At 43.2% G+C, this 18500-nt stretch overlaps 1 long non-coding RNA gene across 1 annotated transcript; it reads right to left on the reverse strand.

Moving 5' to 3' along the window:
* Nucleotides 1-374: 374 nt before the first annotated feature.
* Nucleotides 375-6092, reverse strand: LOC147268971 (uncharacterized). The gene is made up of 3 exons (XR_015111226.1): nt 5979-6092; nt 3129-3343; nt 375-1123 (listed from the first exon to the last, which is right to left on the reverse strand). It is a non-coding gene; the product is annotated as an uncharacterized LOC147268971 (long non-coding RNA).
* Between the last annotated feature and the right edge of the window lie 12408 nt (nt 6093-18500).

The raw sequence follows: 18500 nt of genomic DNA on the forward strand, positions 1-18500 counted from the left end.
TTCTGCCTCAGCCGCTCCTCTGAGTCAACAGTACTTTAAGCATTTATATTGCAGCACATTCATACTCTGATTGTGGAGTCTGCAAGGCAGTGCATTGTACGCTTGCATGCTCAGTGGCGACCTCCTATAAATGTAGGGTGTCACTGGTTCAACACGGTCTCTGGAGGAGCTGGGGATCAAATAAGTAACCGTCAGTTACTAGATGGCCTCTAACATGTGTCTCGAACACCCCGGTATAACCATCGTGATGTGCAGGTTGTTGAGACAGGAAACAGAGGGACAGAGGGCTGGGCCTCAAACTTGGAGCCATTGATATTGCAGCAGTAATGAAAATTTAAGATGCACAGTAACAATAAAAGTAGAGGCTGAGAATTAAATTGTTCGGTCAATCAAAATTAAGAGAGACAGAGGGGTAGGGCGGGGAGGAGCGCGAGCATGGCGTGTAGAGGAGCCCCTGTGAAGAGGGTGTGATTTCACAGGCGAAGTGTGAATGGCTAACACGGCTGAGTGAGGGAGGTGAGAGCAGACCCTGGGGTGAGACAGAGGTGTTGTGCTGGAGGAAAGAGCTGTAGGCTGGGGGTGGTGGTCTCCTCAGGGTGAGCAAGCCCAGGGCAGTGGCTGAGATCAATTCTAACATCTTTGTGCTTTCTGTCAAGACAAAAATCTGGTGATGGCACCCAGCCACGGCTTTGTTCAGGGGATTGGAATAAAGTGGCTTGGACCCAACTGCAGTACGCCAGTACAAGTTGTTAGGAATAATTTGGTCTGAGCCAATTTATTTGAACCTGCTCTATAACTTGGGTTCATGGTGGATCATTTCATGGTCAGAAAACACAACACTACTGAAAACACACACACAAAAGAAAAACATTAAAAAAAAAACACACTACAACATCACAAAACACTAACGCTTCAAAAAACAGTGACATTTCGCAAAAAAAAAAAAAATTCATAAAATACGCCATTGAAAAAAAAAACACCACGTTTCAGATGACGCAACTACATTTCATGTTATTGGGGACAACAGTTCTTGCTCTCTCATCGCCAGAACCCGACAGGGCGACGCCACTTCCTTCTCATTCCTCCTCTCGTCATTCTGCTGCGTCTCTGCACCAATGTTATTCTGAGTTGGAAAGAATGGAAAAATAGATGGACATTTTAAAGAAATATTTGAAGAAACAACATACATATGATATAATTGTCAACATGATTTCAACCCATCATGACATTAACACCCTGAAAGCATCGCTGAAAAAGTTGGACTGAGGAGACGAGGCAACTGCTCCTCAACACAGGAAGTCAGAAGTGCCACCCTCCGCATAGCTGAGCGTTAAAAAAGGATAATATCTTGACCGGCAGTGAAACAATTCCAGCAGCTTATGTTTCACAGGGTTTCTCTGGCTGTTATTTGAATAAACTTTTGTGAAATGTTTGAAGTGTTTTGTGACATAACGTGACTTCTAAAATATGACTGATTTGTGAAATGCTGTGTTTTTGACCTTCAGGGCCACCACGTAGGTTCTCCGTCCGTGATTTCCCTGCGATTAAAATAACGTGACCTTGTCAACTTTGTGTAAACTTTGAATAAATTATTTCATTCCCATCATGTTTTCTTCCCCGTGGAAATGCGTGTCTTCGTCTCTGCCTGAGGAGTTTGATTTTACGGTTTTTTTTTTGCCTGTGAAGCTGAGCTGTCGTTTAGTAGTGGTGCTCGTTAGGATTCCACTGAAAATGTCTGCATTTGGTTTCAAATTATCGCCGTCATTTCATTTACCTTCATTACATGGTATTTTGTGGCATGTTCATGCCAACGAGAATGTTTTCAAGTTTATTTTAGGGTTTAGATCCTCACAGTTTCTATCTGTATTTGGTCACAAGGGCCTCATGAGTACGCACATGTATGTGGGTGGGTGGGGGGGTCGTCTTAGGGAATTGGGACATGGGGTGAGCAAAAGGGTGTTAAAAGATGATGTTTGTTTCTGCACTAAACATTCTTGCAAAGAGTGAGAATGGCAATGTGGTGTTGATGAAACAGAGAGAAAAGGAGGTCCATCCCAGGTTCTGACGCCTCCTCTCTCCCAAATAACCAGGAGGGACAAAGAGATACAGGCCTCCCTCCAGGTCAGTGTTTTTACTGCTGCCTGCTTCTGCAACAGTGGCATCTTTTTGCTGGCACGGCACTTTTCCACAGTGACTGTCGGTGCTAATTTAATTACCCAGACGCTTTGTTCAAGCTCTGTACTCCACATCTGTATGGAAATCAACTTCCTCACCTATTTTATGAATTCTAAATGATTACATTTGCGTGCTACAGCGGCACAGATGGGTTCCCGTGTTATAAATGGAATTTGATTGTGGCTTGTTAATATTGATTAATATTTCACAGCACAAACACAGCAGGGAGGATAGCTCTGGGAACTATTCAGGTATCAAAATAAACACTGGGCCTCATGCAAGAACATTCTCATATTTCTAACTTAAATTTTTTGTGGAGGTGGAACTGTACAAGTGTATTACATCACTCGTATTGCCAGGAACACTCCTAAATGAGCTCCCTAACAGGATAAATCCCCCGTTCTAAATGAACGTGCGTCACCAAGTGGCACAAACTGGCTTATCAATGCCCCCAAAACACCAAATAAGGTCAGGAGAAGCATTCAGGAAAATGGCACAGAAACCCAAGAAGAACTTTTCTTGGCCTGAAATTGAGGTCCTTTTCTCCGAAATAGATAAGCAGTAACATGTATTATTTAAAAGTGGAAGAAGTGAAATTAAGCCCCAAGAAAGCCAAATAACTGGTGCTGTCTCAACTGTTGCGTGTACAAGGCGCATGGTGTGGAATAAACGACTGGGTGTGAAATATAATGAACCTGGGAATGACCTGATGCCGTTCCTGTGTGTGACGACACTGCTAACAACATTTATCCCTCTAATAGAGATTCCCATGTACTTCAACCGTGTTTCAGCGTCATCATGTTTCAGGGGATGTTTCTAGGACAAACTTCTTCATCTTTTCTGCTGTTGCTACGCTGCAGGGGGTATTTATGGAAAGAAAACTATTCAGGCACAAACACAATCACAAACTAAGTGCTGCGTCTTGTAGCCTATCTTATAGTGACTATATTTACCTCTTTGAATGCGCCTGACCTCAGTGTGCCCTCACACAACACAGCGGACCGTCCCTCCGTCCAGGAGTCTCCAGCCAGTCGAAGGGATGAACATGACACAATCCAGTGGCCAGCATCCGATTTCAGTTCCGTAAGAAAATGGCAGAAGGGTCGTGCTCGTCCGGTGAGACTGGTCTGAATCACGAGCAGATTCTCTTTGTATCTAAGAGAAAACCCTAAATACAAAATAGTACAGAATCTGGCAAATTTCAAAATGAAACACAGGAAATTTCAAAATAAAAGTTAGCGAATTCTCGATTGCAAAAAGTGACAGAAAAGAACACAATGCAACAATGTGCTTTATGTGCACACATTAGAAACACAAACCAAGAGACAATGACCGAATCAGCAGAATCTGAACATGTTAATACAGCCGAACTGGTAAATGCACACTGGCTGAAATGCTGCCAGTGGAAATTGCAGCTGTGTGGATGATGGACGTGATCAGTTGCACTGGGACAGTGACAATGATAATAGTTTATTCCAGCATGTATGAGTGAAGACAGATACATCCAAGAGTCTCAGGCTATCTGTCCTCTATTTGTCCTGTCAAAGAGGGAATAAAGTTAGACAGTCAGCCTGTCCTAACAGGACTTCAAGGTCCCAGACTGGTGGGCAGTGAGAACAGATCCATTTATGTGACCAGTGAGCCTTAAAGTACAGAGAAAATTACATCTGAGAGCTGCCAAGACATGGAGACGGAGGGAATTAAGTGGGAGACAGTAGAAATTTAAATTGCAGAGGAAGGAAGTTGAAATGATATGGACTGTGTGAAAGTCAGCTCTGAGGGGAGGAGATCTGACACACACTGAGTCCTTAATGAGACTTGTTATGTCAATGATGGCGGCTCGTGAGACTGAGGTGGAGGCACCTCAGCTGCACCTGCCCCTGCTGCCTCCTCTACCAAACCCTTCACTTCTGTCTGTTACTAAGAGAATATTAAGTAAAGAAAATCTACTTAAATGCATGGCAGTGACACTGGACTTACAAAACACAAGTGCAATGGTTTCTTTGAAATGTGTGTGAAATTTATTATTATCATTATTGTTATTATTATTATTATTATGCGTAATTATGTGCAATTTAAGTTTTTTTTTGACATTTTTACCAGATTTTGTTGTATGGCAGGTCCATACAAATTTGTCATCTCTCAAAATTGTATTTTTGGGAAAAAAATAACACAGCCACTGAATCAAAACCTCTACAGGCTGTAACAATTTGAAACGGAGCTCAACCAGAGTGAAGCTCATTTCCATTGGCTAGAAACCTGCTGGGCTTTTTGCCTGCAATGGGACGTACTTAATATCAGGAGATATTTTTGATGTTACCTTAGTTTTAGTCACAATTTTAGTCAATTTTTAGTCAACCCCAAAATTGCAAATTAATGTTAGTCCAGTCATCCATACTTCATGACATTTAAGTCAATTTATTTTTCGTCCAAATAACGTCCCCTCTTTAATTCAGTTCCACAGAGTGAAAACTGGAGTCAAGCCGACAGTGTCGAGAGAGTTCATTTGTAAAGCACCATTGCTCTCTCACTCTCTTAACACTTGAACACACGTGAAAATCAGGATTCGTATGTTAGCTGGAATTCTCTACCCAGAGTCTCCCGGTGCTGCTGTTTGCTGCTCTGTTAGCCAAGATGAGAAGTGGTTTACACACAAATTAAAGTGGTAAACCATCTATCCACTGCTGTCCGCGAGGCTGAGGAGGTGGCACGGCGATCAAAGCCCAGGATACACTGTCTCCAGTTTTGCGAACAGACAGGATGCACAGTCGAGGGAAAAACATTCCTTTTTTTTTTTTAACATGTCCTGAAATTCATAACATATATTGTATATATATATATATATATATATATATATATAAATAATAATATATAATATATACTTGTCATCGATGAAATCACAACATGTATTTCATGACAGAAGTTCCAAAAAAAAAAAAGAAAAAAGGGGGTTACTTTTCATCACCGTTTGGTCAATAAAGTACCACTGCACTTCAATGGGAAAAGGTTTTGTCTTCCACCCTGAGGTCCGATGGCTTGGTGTGATTGTATCTGGTGATAAAATTAAGTCTGGCACTGTCGAGGGCAAATGAATCATCTCCACCAGGAACCAGCAAATTTTGTTGCCACAAATCCAAAAAGCCATCACAGCTCCATGCGGCGTTCTCCAAACAGTCAGCTATCCCAAGAGACAGAACTACAGAGCTGAAAGTTCTTGTCAGTGTAAATTCTTTGCTTCTACTGTGTGTGTGTGTGGTTTCCCTTTGACTGCAATGCGCTACCTGTGTTTGTGACATAGGCTGTGACTCTCTCTGAAAGTCGTAAACAGGATGGTAAAGCGCTCAGTCTCCCCTTTCAGTGTATGTTCTGGGGTTTGGAAAAAAAGCTGGCTAATATTTGCTGCTACATGATCTTTGTATCAACATAAGCCAATGGCTGGCAGCTGACAGGCTCCAGTTTTAATGATAGCAGTACTTTAATTTGTTTTCACCGATGCAACAAAGCAATGTAGTAAACACATTTATTACAGCCTTCAGGTAACAATTCTTTCCAGTTGGAGAGATTTTTCTGTTTGCGCTGCACTCCAGCTTAACGCTGCAGTATACCACTGCCACTCGACCTCCTGTAGGTTACTGTCTCTCCAACCTGTTGCCAGTGACTCGTGCGTGCTCTTTCCCTGTGTGACTGATTGCCTGATCCAAGGCAGGTGTGCTGAAGCCAGAGCAGATTCTCACTTTCAATAATCAATCAAGACTCCTTCAAATACTCCATCCTGCCACTTCCACCCTGCCAGATTCTATTACCTGTGCAGTCGGTCTGTGTTCCAAGCCAGTACTATTTGTTCTCTCTGGTCATTGTTATCTGAGCCAAGCCTGACACTGTTTTTCCTCGGTTCTGCCCGCTCTGCTTTGGTCTCTGCCCACCTGTCTGCTGTCCTCACCTATCAGATAATTAGTCCTCATTACTGCAGACCTGCTTCCATTCCCTCCCCAACATTAAGCCCCCCCTACTCTGTTTCACTACTTCTCCTATATTTTAGATCTTTTCGCCTGTGTCTCCTTGCCCACCAGCCGATTTGATTTGTTCAGGTGTTTGGTTCATCTGCTCTGCGGCTCGGTCCGGCCTGTTTTCCTTCACCACAGCTGTGCGATGTTAAGGATAATGAATAAAAACTGGGCATCAAGTTCAGGTCGTCAGTTCCCACCTGCCTGCTCGCTCCTGCGCTTGTGTTCAAAAGTCTGCGCACCACTGTGACAATATGCTGATGTTTTGCCACAGAGTTGTTGTTTTTTTTTTCACAGGGTCAGATGGACAGATAAACCTGTTTTAGAAGGATCACTCGTATCTGGATTTTAACATTATACTAAACTGATGAAATACTCTGAATAGGCAATTTTCACTGCAGCCGTTTTGATTGCAAGGCGAGCACAAGTGGAAAAAAACAACACGACAGCCATGCAGAAGCTTTGTCAAAGAGGAGACACCGAACAGGATAGTTTAATATGACAGATATTAAAAATAAAGAAGTTAAAGTTATTAACCACTGATATTAAAGATGATTACCCAGCAGCAATCTTGGGACGTCTGACAGCATAAATGATTTATCTTGTTTATCTGTGGTTTTTGATTAGTTCCAAAAAAAAGGGTAGAGCAGAGCAGAACAAAATTAATCCTACGTACATGGTTGATAGACCACTATATCTTGGTCACAGAAATTTTTTGGCTATGCAGACAAAGAAAAAGAGGGATTCTGGCAATAAAAGACACCAGAGAAGGTGAAATAGAGCCACAGTGGGTGTCGTCGCTGCCCCGCTGTCCTTGCAGAAAGCTGAAAGATTAACCAGCAGCAACCGATGAGCAGAAGCACTGACATCCTTTATCCTCTGTGACCCATTTACCTTCCCTCATGCGCATACACTTCAACTTTGTACATTTGATTATACTGATGTCCACTGAAATGTCTGCTGATGGGTAATACAGACACACACACACACACACACCAGGCTGATCTGAGTATTCTCGTGGTGCCCGCTATGACAACCAAGGTCGATATGGACACGCTAGATAGCATTGGATTTAATTACTGCAAGGCTAATCATCAGGCACACACACACACAAAGATGTATGTGCACAAGACTCAGAGGCCACAACTAAATTAGAAACAAATTGAATGCATACTCACACAAACGGATACGAACACATAAAAATACACAATCAATGTATGATTCCATGCACATGTGGTTGTAAACAACACAAACAGAAAGAGAGCGCACAGATTAATACTTGCTGACACACACTCGCAATGCATGTTTTTACCTTCTTGAACCGACACACTGATGATCACAAAGACACACACACACAGGACATCTGTTTATCTGGTGACCAATCTTAATTGAACCTGCTACTCCTGTCAGATTCCTGCTCCTCCTGTCCCATCAACCCCCCTGTCCCCAGTCTCCCAAACATCCTCTGCTGTCCTCTACCCTCCTCCTCTGTGTTTCTATTTTGGCTGAGTTGAGCCGACCTTGCTCTCTTTGCCTATCTGTTGGAGATCCAGGGGTCTCATCAAACATGACCTCCCAGCATGGTCTTTCTCTCTTTTCTCCTTCTCTTGTCTCACTTTCTTCTCTCTCTCTCCTCCTTTCCTCTGTCTGTCCTTTTCCAGCTTGCTTTTGTTCTCCTTGACATCAACTAAGAGGGACAGAGGGTTGGGACCTGCAGCAGCGGGTGCTGCTGAGTTTATGCTTTGATCATGCCGAAAGCCAGAAAAGGTTGCTGGCTGACTTTTAGAGCTAATCCTTGGCTCCCTTTTTACGTGAACTGTTGCTCAATCCCTTAAACACACACAGATTGAATGATAAAGAAAACAAGTTTACTCTGTTCAGATTTGCTTGCTCATACAGGTCAATATAAATAAATGACTGGAGAAATCTAACAAAAACACTTTCAAGGAATTCTGCAGGGTACAGTTAAAGCACTCTGGATTTCCAGGGCACCTTTCAAAGACCGGGAGTGTACTCTTACCAACCTGCTTCATCAGATTTTTAATGATGATCGGAAAACAGAGACATTTAACGATTGCGCCAGATTAGGGGTCAGTGACGAAACAATTTGTCTATCAAACAATTGAATGCACCAAACTCTTATTAACCATCTTGCAAGAATGAGTTTGCGGAGTAGAACAACATGGAGGTGAGAGAGCTTGCAGATTTTTTTTTACATTTGCCAGCATCTGTAGTGGAAAAAGTATGAAAAAGAGAAAAAATACATTTGGGTCAATTCATATGGGGTAGATGTGGGGAGTTCCACAGAGGTCAAAGGATCGATATTGATAATCAATGATGCCCTTTGGCCAATCTGTGCTGGGATCATGCCATGACCAGGTGGGGTCCATGGCTGTAATGAGGTGCCCAGCGATGAAGTAGTGAATGCGAGGTGGACTTGTAACTTATCCCATACAAGTGAACTCTGTTGCAGTACTGGACACACGAGGTTCCTTCCACTAAGATAACTCCATGTGAAACAACAACAAAAATAAGGTCACTTGTGGATGTAGCTGCAGAATAAAGGTTGCATGCATGTTGACAGGGGGAAACTCAGCTGGACCAATGCTGACAAGTTGTTCCAGTCATCATCTGATGTAGAGCAGTCACGTGATCCATCTTCATCCTGCACCCAGACACTGAAACTGATTTTCTTCCTAAACTTATACTTTAACTGTGGTAACTGTGGGACGAAAATATATCAAATAAATCCAGAACTACTGTCCTCTTTCCCATAATAGGTTATGTCCATCCATCCATTTTCTACCACTTATCCTGTTAAGGGTCGTGGGGGGGTGGAGCCTATCCCAGCAGCCTTCAGGTGAGAGGTGGGGTTCACCCTGGACAGGTCACCAGTCCATCACAGGGCCAACACATATAGACAGACAACCATTCACACTCACAGCCACACTTACGGTCAATTTAGAGTATCAATCAGCCTCGTCCCCTCTTGATGTCTTTGGACTGTGGGAGGAAGCTGGAGAACCAGAGAGAACCCACACAGGAACAGGGAGAACATGGAGACTCCACACAGCTGGGGCTCGAACCTGGAACCTTCTTGCTATCAGGCGACAGTGCTAACCACTGCACCACCATGGTGCACCCTAGGTTATGTCAATGATGCTATTTTTTAAGAATAATATCTATCCTGCCTGTAACACATCAGTGCAATCTTTTGTTTAACAGCACACATTTCAGGCCCTTCTGATACCAGGAAATCAACAGATAAATGGAAGCTCTCTTGCAGAAACTTACTGCTGCTGATCAAATAAACGTGATTCATTGTTCTGTCTTAAGAGGCACTGCTGATAGCGCCTGGAAATCAACATGTCATGTCTGTACATGAAGGTGGCAACAGAAGTTACCTCAATGATGATCTCTAAGCTATGCTGCCTGGCAAAGATCCCTCAATCATAGGTAAATAGATAACGCATGCATCTCATGTGCAAAGCCCACACCAGACCAAAGCCCAGCTCCATAGCAGAGACATTAGATATCGATGATGAGCGTCTGCCTTAGAAAGAAAATCTATTAGATGGAACATTTTGCAGATCTTTCAAAAACTCTCCAACTCACTCTCCCTAATTTGTCATCACTATACAATATTGGCTTTGAATGAATATACCTGGTTTTACAGGTGTTAGTCCGGCAGATCACAGTATGTAAAATTGGCGTTTGAGACGGTAAAGGGTGTCCCTCTGATCTGTTTTAGGCCCTGTGCTATTTCCGTTTATGTAAATGATATGGTCTCTTTGCTTGATGGTGGTCATGTTCATTTATATGCAGATGATATCCTATTTAACTATACTATGCTGACACACGGAAGCACAGCAGCTGTATGAGACCGCTCGATGAAGATTTTGGATGTTATACAAATATATTTTCAGAGCACTTAGAAAAAAGAAATAAGAACAACTATGGTGAGAGTTCTCTAGGCTTCACAAGTCTCTCTGTCCTTTGCACGTCTGAGCGCAAGGCTCAGCGTTGGTCACAGAGCGGAGAGGCCACTGAGGAAAGGATCAAGTGACCTTTGAGTTGTGCTGCAGTTGATCAAAATGTGGGGAGAGACAATTTTCACTTGTGTTTTCCTCACTTGCGAACATACTTGTTTGAACCAATGGGAACAAATTAAGGCCCAAAATGCATCAGACATATATGTGATACATAACGTTAGCATAGCAAGGATTGTTGGAGTCACTAATTATGTGATCAGGTGGAGCAGCTACACTGACCATGTTAGCTGACCATGACAAGTGTGTGACAGACGGTTGCCCCCCCCCCCCATCATCACACAATGACGTGGCCCTCAGAGCATTTATGATGATGGAAACTCAGGGATCAAGCTGAGTTTGTGCTGTGTAGCGAGGAGTACAAATGGAGTCAGAGGAGCAAAAAAAAAAATACCCACTTCCACCCCACTGACATTATGTATTACAGAAGGCTTCTCTGCATTTCAGGTGTAACAGGACACAATGATGCTGGATGATCTCTGCGATCTTCATTCTTTCAAAATGTCACTCAGTATTTCAAAATCAGGAATTTAACTAATTTTGCTGCCAGTTTAGATGTTTTTTTTGGCTGATGAGATGTAACTGAGTGTATACAGTAAAGTCACCTTGTGGTAAACGTTGCTATTCCTGCTCTCAAAACTATATTTAATCAAAGGTGAGGATCAAGCTACATTTTGTATTTATATGATTATTTACCTTTTTACTTGAGATTCCAGTGATAGACAGTCTGACACTAGCAGGTGTATAGTGTATAATTTTAAAATAAGATAGACTAAGATTTAATCATTCAATTTCACAGGTTGCAGAGAGCTTTCAAATCCACAAAAAAAAAAAACCCACAAAAGAAAGAAATATTTATGGAGTCTACCAAGGTAAATATGGGATATATGCAGGGGTGAAAGTGAGCCAGAACGGGCCGGAACGCAGTTCCGGTAAAATATTCACGGCCAGAACAGAGTTCGGTTAAAAAAAGGAGGAGAGGGGAGCTGTCAAAATCCCATATTAAATAAAGAAAACGACGTCTGAAGGCGGTTTCACTCTGAACGCGGCAGACGCGGTGCATTGCGGGGTGGGGCGCAAGCACGCGCAGCGCTACCGAGTTGCTGGGCTTGGTTTGCGCTCATGTGACGTCACAGCGCACCCACATACACAATCAATGGACTTCTCCCGCGCAGCACTGCCCCTTGCGCGTTCAGTGTGAAACCGCCTTGACACGGAGTCGTGCCCATGAGCGCATCTCTGCATGGGAGGCGTTTCTGGTTGGCTGACAGACCGACATGTGGGTCACGTTACCAGCATTGTTAGTTTTGATTGGTTAAAACCACACGCGAAAACAAAAAAAAAGAGAAAGAAAACAAAACAGAGGGCAAAATCAAAGAACTCGGCTGCTGGCTACCTGTTTTGGCACAATGCAACGTAAAATAAGTGACATGTTTAAGTGAAAATGTGACAGAGTTGAAGAAGCGAGAGAAAAAGTTGGCAAAATTAGACCCACGGAAGATTCAGACTCCAGATGAAGAAATCATTGAGTGATATTGATGATCTGTTTTTTCATGTATGCATATCTGCCTGTTCCCTGTTGTTAGCACTGTAGTGGGCAATTACTGTAAAAAGCAGTTTTCAAAGCATTTCCAGGGGTAGCGCGGGAAGGATGGGGCTATGGGGGCTGCAGTTGTGTGGGGAATAGACACCCGAAAACTGGAATAAAAATATAAAAACCAATTAAAAACTGTTTTTTTTAAATGCACGCCCAAAGGGTGTGCGTACAGTTCCGGCAAGACTTTTAAGCCACTTTCACCCCTGGATGTATATTTATAATCTTTCTGTTTTCCAGACTGAATATGAAGGAGAACCAGACAGGCAACTAACCTCCATCTAACATCCAAGGTGAGCACAGGAGCTGGCATTCTTATTTCCTCACACAGAAAAGCACAGACTCCAGATCCAAGGTGATCTATAGTATACAGCCTATACCAGAGTGCAGAAATACCTGCACTCTGTGTGTGTGTGTGTGTGCGCGTGTGTGTGTGCGCGTGTACATGTGTGTCTGTACTCACAAAATAAGTGATGACTCCAGCAAAAGATGCCTGTTGAGACTTGCGGAAGTTGGTAAAAACTTGGAGATGCTATGAAGGGCATCAAAAGAGAAGGGAAACTGGAAAGAGAGAGCAGAGGAAATTGTGTAAAAAACAGTTGTCGAGGTTTTCTCACCCACAGGGCAGCAGGGCCGGTGTCAGGATGGAGCACAGGTGAGTGTTGGCCCAGTTGAAGCTGTAATTTCCTGTCCAATGTGTGTGTGGCCTTTCCGCCTGCAGAGAGACATCCTGAAACACAGCTGCTCACCTCAAGTCAAGAGCAGTCAGGTAAGGTAAAAGAGGTGCTAACAGTATAGCATATTTAGCGTCAGTCAGGGCTTTCATCTGAATTGCAAACCTCGTGTGTTTCCAGTGTGTGTTTTGCTCAGCAGTGTACTGCTAGTGGGCTGTTTGGTTCAGCAGACTGGGAATGAACCAGATAAAGAGGAGCCAGACCAAATGTTGCATTTGTACTAAATAACACAGTCCAGCCTTTTGGTGAAAAGCAAATGCTTTGAACTGGCGGCTGGTGGTCTGGACTGAATATTAACGACTGGGCTCAACCATCTTAGCATCAGAGAAACATCAAGCAAATCCTACAGAAATCAAATAAAAGAAACAAGCGCTGTCAGTGCTTTTGGTTGATGAGAAGGGGTCCAGGGACTTCATAACACCACAAGACTCTCCCAGGGTCTCGACTCCTTTTTGCGGTAGAGAATTTCCATCGGTGCAAAAGTAAAGCTGTAAACATAAATATGCTGATTAAGAGAAAGGAAATAAAAGAGCAGGAGAGATTACGGTACTCATGAGATGTTAATGGCAGGCATGGATGGGAGTTTAGGAGCTGAATAGCCTTGGGGCAAAGGTTGCTCTTCTCCTCTGCGTCCTGCAGAATGGCGGGAACAAGACGTGGGAGGGGTCCTGAAAAAAATTCTTCCAGATGATTTTAGCCTGCTGCCCATAGAGGGGGTGAAAGTGCTCTGACTCATGTCCAATGATTTGGAGCAGACTTTCACTGTACTCTGTAGGCAATTTCTGCTGTAGAGGCTCATGAACTGGAACCAGTGGGTCAAAGATAATGTGAGGACAATCTCAATGAGGCCGTAGGAGAACGTTTGGAGGATGTTCTCGCTGACCCCAAATGAGTTGAGCTCCCTCAGGACAGACTGCTGACGACTGGCATTTCCTGAGGATCTCTTCTGTGTTGGAGACAAGTTTTAGCTGGGGGATGAGGATGGTGCCCTGTATTCCTCAATGATCAAAATGGGCCTCCCACTGATGGTTGTGGTGACTGCTGCAGCCAGTTGCCACTGTTTGTTGCAGAATGTTCGAACCATCTCTTTGGTCTTGTCCAGGTTCCGTTCCAGACAGGAGTAGTCGCTCCACAAACTCATGCAGAGCCCAACTGTGGTGCTGCGAGGGGCCTGATAGTGGAGACTGGAGGACTGTGTCATCTGCAAATTTCAGGACACAGTCCTGAGGGGGGCCAGTTGAAGTGGGAAGGAGGCTGGGGAAGGTGTTATTTACCAGCACTGTCTGTGACCTGTTGGTGATGAAGATTATTATCCTCTGTTGACTAACCAGGTGGAAGCAGCCGGTGAGTTTCTTAGCAAGCACGTGCTGCTGCGGGATGTGGAATGCTGAGGAGAAATCAGAAAAGGGAATCTATTTAAGGTGTAAGGGAGTTCCAGTTGCCTATGGGTGGAGTCAGTGGAGTCTTCTCTGGAACAGAAGCTGAAAAACACTACCAGCTGCTCAAAACAGTGCCTCAGTGTGTGGTCATGTTGTCTGGCCCTAGTGTTGTGCTCACTCTGGTGTTTCTGCAGGCTCTCACCACACCCTCTGTGTTCCAGGTTTGTGTTAGGAAGTGATTGTCTTGAGCTGGGAGCAGCTGTCTGTCTGGACTCTGGTGTAGAAGGAGTTGAGGTCATCAGGGAGTAATGCTGGGCTTCTGCCTGTCACTGGATGATCCAGCCGGTAAAGGGAGGCGTACCCACCATGTTACTGAGGTTACCTCATGTGAATATTTGCTCCACTTTGTTTATGTAGTTCAGTTTGGTGGTTTTGATGGCACACTTAACCTCCCTGTTAACATGTTAATATGTAAATGGAACATATGTTTAGCCAGTAGCTGTATCTTTTAATGTGCTGTAATACTGAAGCGCCGATGTATTAGTTTCATAAAATGATTATTACATTTAATCCCATCCAGAGTATGCTAATCATCCACCAATGTTTTACAACATTATGGGGAAGAATATCAATTCATATCATCACACAGCCCACTTTGGTGTGCTTTTACTGGTATGAATATTAAAACAGACACATCCACATGATAAAATAGTGATGACTGAGTGGGGCTGATAGATGTGGGGAGTGTCATGATTTTCAGTTTTACATTGGGGAAGTTCTGTAGGAACATCAATAGACAATGGCCCGAGGTGGGCCTGAATAATTCACAGAGAGAGGAAGCGACGTGTGCTGTTCAGGGAGACGCAAAATATGCCAAGAGCTTGGCTGCATTAACTTTGATCATTTCCTGTTTCAAAAGGCAAAACAAGTTAAACAATTAATTAACATGAATTCATTCCACTGGAGTGATTCATGCTCTGTAATGCTGTTCGGGGTTTTTAATACAAGATGCACATTTCTAGTTTTACTGGTGGACCTCTGTGACATTCATACATATAATACTCATAATTTCCTTAAACACAACTGCATGCACAGTAACTCTTCCATGGAGAGTCGTACCCCAAGGCTGATTTCTATTTGGGCTTCTTTTTTTTTCACATTTACAATACATGATTTGTTGTTGCTTCTTCAGCAGTCCTCCTACCCACCTCGTCCTACATTTCCTACTGCTGGATGGATGGGTGACACTGTTTCCTGCACATTGTGTTCCCAACCAGCCAATCTTCCTCCCCTCAAAGTTTTTTGTTCTTCTGTTTTTTGTTTTTTCCCCCAACATTGGTTGTGCTATTTTTTGATGACAGCAGTTTATGTTTGCATAGGGTCAGCATTTTGTTCTCCTGCTGGCTGCACGAAGTCTACATTTTCTACTGCCTAAGGCAGAGTTTGATCTCTTTTAAAATGCCTAAATATTTCTCAGTCAGTCCAGAACACGCAGAATAAACCCTGGCCAATGAATCCCTCAAATGTGGCCTATGAGGGATGACAGATAATGGATATATATATAGAAAAGACCTTAAGGTAAAGTGAAGTAAAACATTTCATGTACACATCTGCCTTGAGCATGTGACAAAGCCTGAACCTGAATCACATGAGTATCCATAAACATGCACCAGTGGCAATTCTAGACTCTAGAGTGCTCAAGCACACCTACATTTCATATCAGCACCCTGATTACATAGATGTAATTATCAGGGATGACTCTACTGAGGGGACAGGCGCTGATCTAGTTTTGAACCATCAGTTTCAAAATATATACATGAAAATTTGTGGCCGGTCAGAAATTTGCCTGAGCAAAGCTCTTAAAACAGAATGCAAGTGAATGCAGCAAGATATGATGCCCCTGAGACTCAGATTAAGAGATTTTATGAACATAAAATAAGAACAAAATAAACATTCTGGCTACAGTCTGGCACCAGGAGACATGAGGCAGATCGATTTCATCCAAGTGCCACAAGCCATCCCTGCAGTGAGCGACAAGTCCCTCCAACAGCTTTCTGTGCTGCCTCTCCTGACTGCACACAATTGCTAAATGAGTGTGTCGGGATGCAACTTCCCCCTTCAGAGATTATTAGCTGATTTTACCCAGCTGAACGAGGGTGATCATAGTACACATATGGCTGCTAATTAACTAATTGATGCTCTTTATTTTTGCAGTTAATAGTCATAATTTTTCTATGTTAGAATTGGTCCTCATGGTATATTTACAGAATTATCTCGCGTGAGTTTGAATTTAGTGCAAACAGGACAAAATAGAAAACTCAAAATGCTGGTGTTTTCCCTCGTTTATTTATCCAGTCCCAGCATTAACTCCATTCATCCATGCACTGATGCTTATGCAGCACTTCTTCACAATACAAGGATGAGCAGAAGTGAGGGTCTGTGGGAGATAAAGGTGAGAGCAGAGAGATGCAGTTCTTATTCTGGGCTCCTGATACTTTTGTGTTTGGGCCCTGATTAAAGCTGCAAGCAGTGATGAGTGGGCACTTGCACCACTGTGCATGTTGAAGCGTGTGGCTGTTCTGTAGAGCAACATGGTGGTAAACTTGATAATATTTGGAGTTTACATGAAGGAGTAGTGTAGTGTGTGCACTCCAGTGCATCATGTGGCAGTATGGTTGACACTGAGCATAAAGATTCTCATGAAATGTGTGAAGTTTAGAAAAGATCTGACCATCAATCCAATTCCAACAGTGTCCTGTTCAGTGGTGAAATATCAGAATTGTCTGCCTCGCGGTAGTGACAACAATTAAGTAAAACTCGCCTCACTCACTCACTCACTCACTCACTCACTCACTCACTCACTCATCCTTCTAAAACACAGGAGCCCTTTTACAGGTAAATGAATGACATTATTGGATTTTGTGGCAGAAGAAGATGGAGGCGGAGGCGTCACAGTAAGTGGTGCTCTTGCACAGAGGAGGTGCGTAACAGGTCAGAGGAGGGTTAAGTTTGGTAATTGGCAAAGGATGTAGGTGTCTGTTTTCACAGCTCCTTACTTTGAAAACCCAGACTCACACACAAACACACACACACACTCACACACACACACACACACACACACACACACACACACACACACACACACACGCGCACACACACACACACCTGGTTACAGTCTTACAATACTCTGCCTCTGCCAATTAGCTGGTGGTGAAGGTCAGCGTGTGTTGGAGAGAGATAAGTTTCCCATTAATGGGTGGGTACCTGTACTTGACTGTATAGGGTCTGAGTCACTTTTAGATGCACACACACACACACACACACACACACACACACACACACACACACACACACACACACACTTTTCAATTTACTTCTACTCATGTGGACATTCTAACCCAAGCCATAATCCTAATCTAGCCCTAAAACTGATGCCTAACCCTTACAAGAAACAAACTCCAGTCAGTCCTTAACTCTTACCAGGTAGTCATAAATTATGCTGTGCCGCATTTGGACCGGAGACTAGGGTCCTGAAAAGGTTCATGTTCAAAGGAAACATGTATTTGCTTACTTTTTCATTTATCTCTTCATTTATTTTCATCAGAGTAATGAAATGCTAGGTTGATTGGAGACCAAAGTGCCCCAAGGTGTGAATGTGTGTGCGAGTGGTTGTGCATCTCCAAATGTGGCCCTGCGATGGACTGGCGGCCTGTCAAGGGTGAATCTCGCCTCTCACTCGATGACAGCTGAGATAGACTCCAGCACCCCGCAAACCAGAAACAGGATAAGCAGTCGACGATGGATGGATGGAGAATAATGAGACATTTGTACATTTTTGACTCTAATATGTAGATATTACTGAATGTTTCCTCTCTTTGTGAGCAACTACAGATGGCGCTACCAGAAATTTTCATTTCAAACCATGATGTCTCCTTGGGCGATCAGTGTCAGGATCATGTGATAGTGCTAGGTCCGTGCACGTAATGAGATCCCCCAGGATGATGCAGAGAATGCAGGACTAACTTGTTTTCCCCTCTGTGCTGTGCATACTCAGTTGCAGTACCCTATCCGTCCATCAGGAGGAGCAGTGAGTGGAAACTGAGGTGGTTTACTGTGTTCGATCCAGCTGTTATCAATCACTGTTGGATTGTTTTGTGCAAAAAAAAAACAAAAAAAACCCAAATTGTGACGTGATATTTTTGATGAGCAAACAGCGGTTATATGCTTACAGACCCAGTATACGGGACTGGTGGAATTGAGATTGAAATATTTAATCATCAGGTACTGCATAATCAGTATTTTTATTTATTTATTTATTGTAATTTTATAATGCCCCTTTAGAATGGCTGATATCTGCATAGTGGTTATGATCCGGACCAAAATAGTTATCTACTAATCAAATTAGAATGAAAAATAATAATCAGTGTTTAATGAAACAGAACAGACACAAACTTTCAGATTTATCTCATTCTTTGTGTGTGTGTGTGTGTGTGTGTGTGTGTGTGTGTGTGTGTGTGTGTGTGTGTGTGTGTGTGTGTGTCTGTGAGCTTTGGGTCATTGCTGCA

This window comes from Aulostomus chinensis, chromosome 2 (genome assembly GCF_037954235.1).
Source record: "Aulostomus chinensis isolate RoL2024-O1b breed Wild chromosome 2, RoL_Achi_v1.0, whole genome shotgun sequence".
NCBI classification, from domain to species: domain Eukaryota; kingdom Metazoa; phylum Chordata; class Actinopteri; order Syngnathiformes; family Aulostomidae; genus Aulostomus; species Aulostomus chinensis.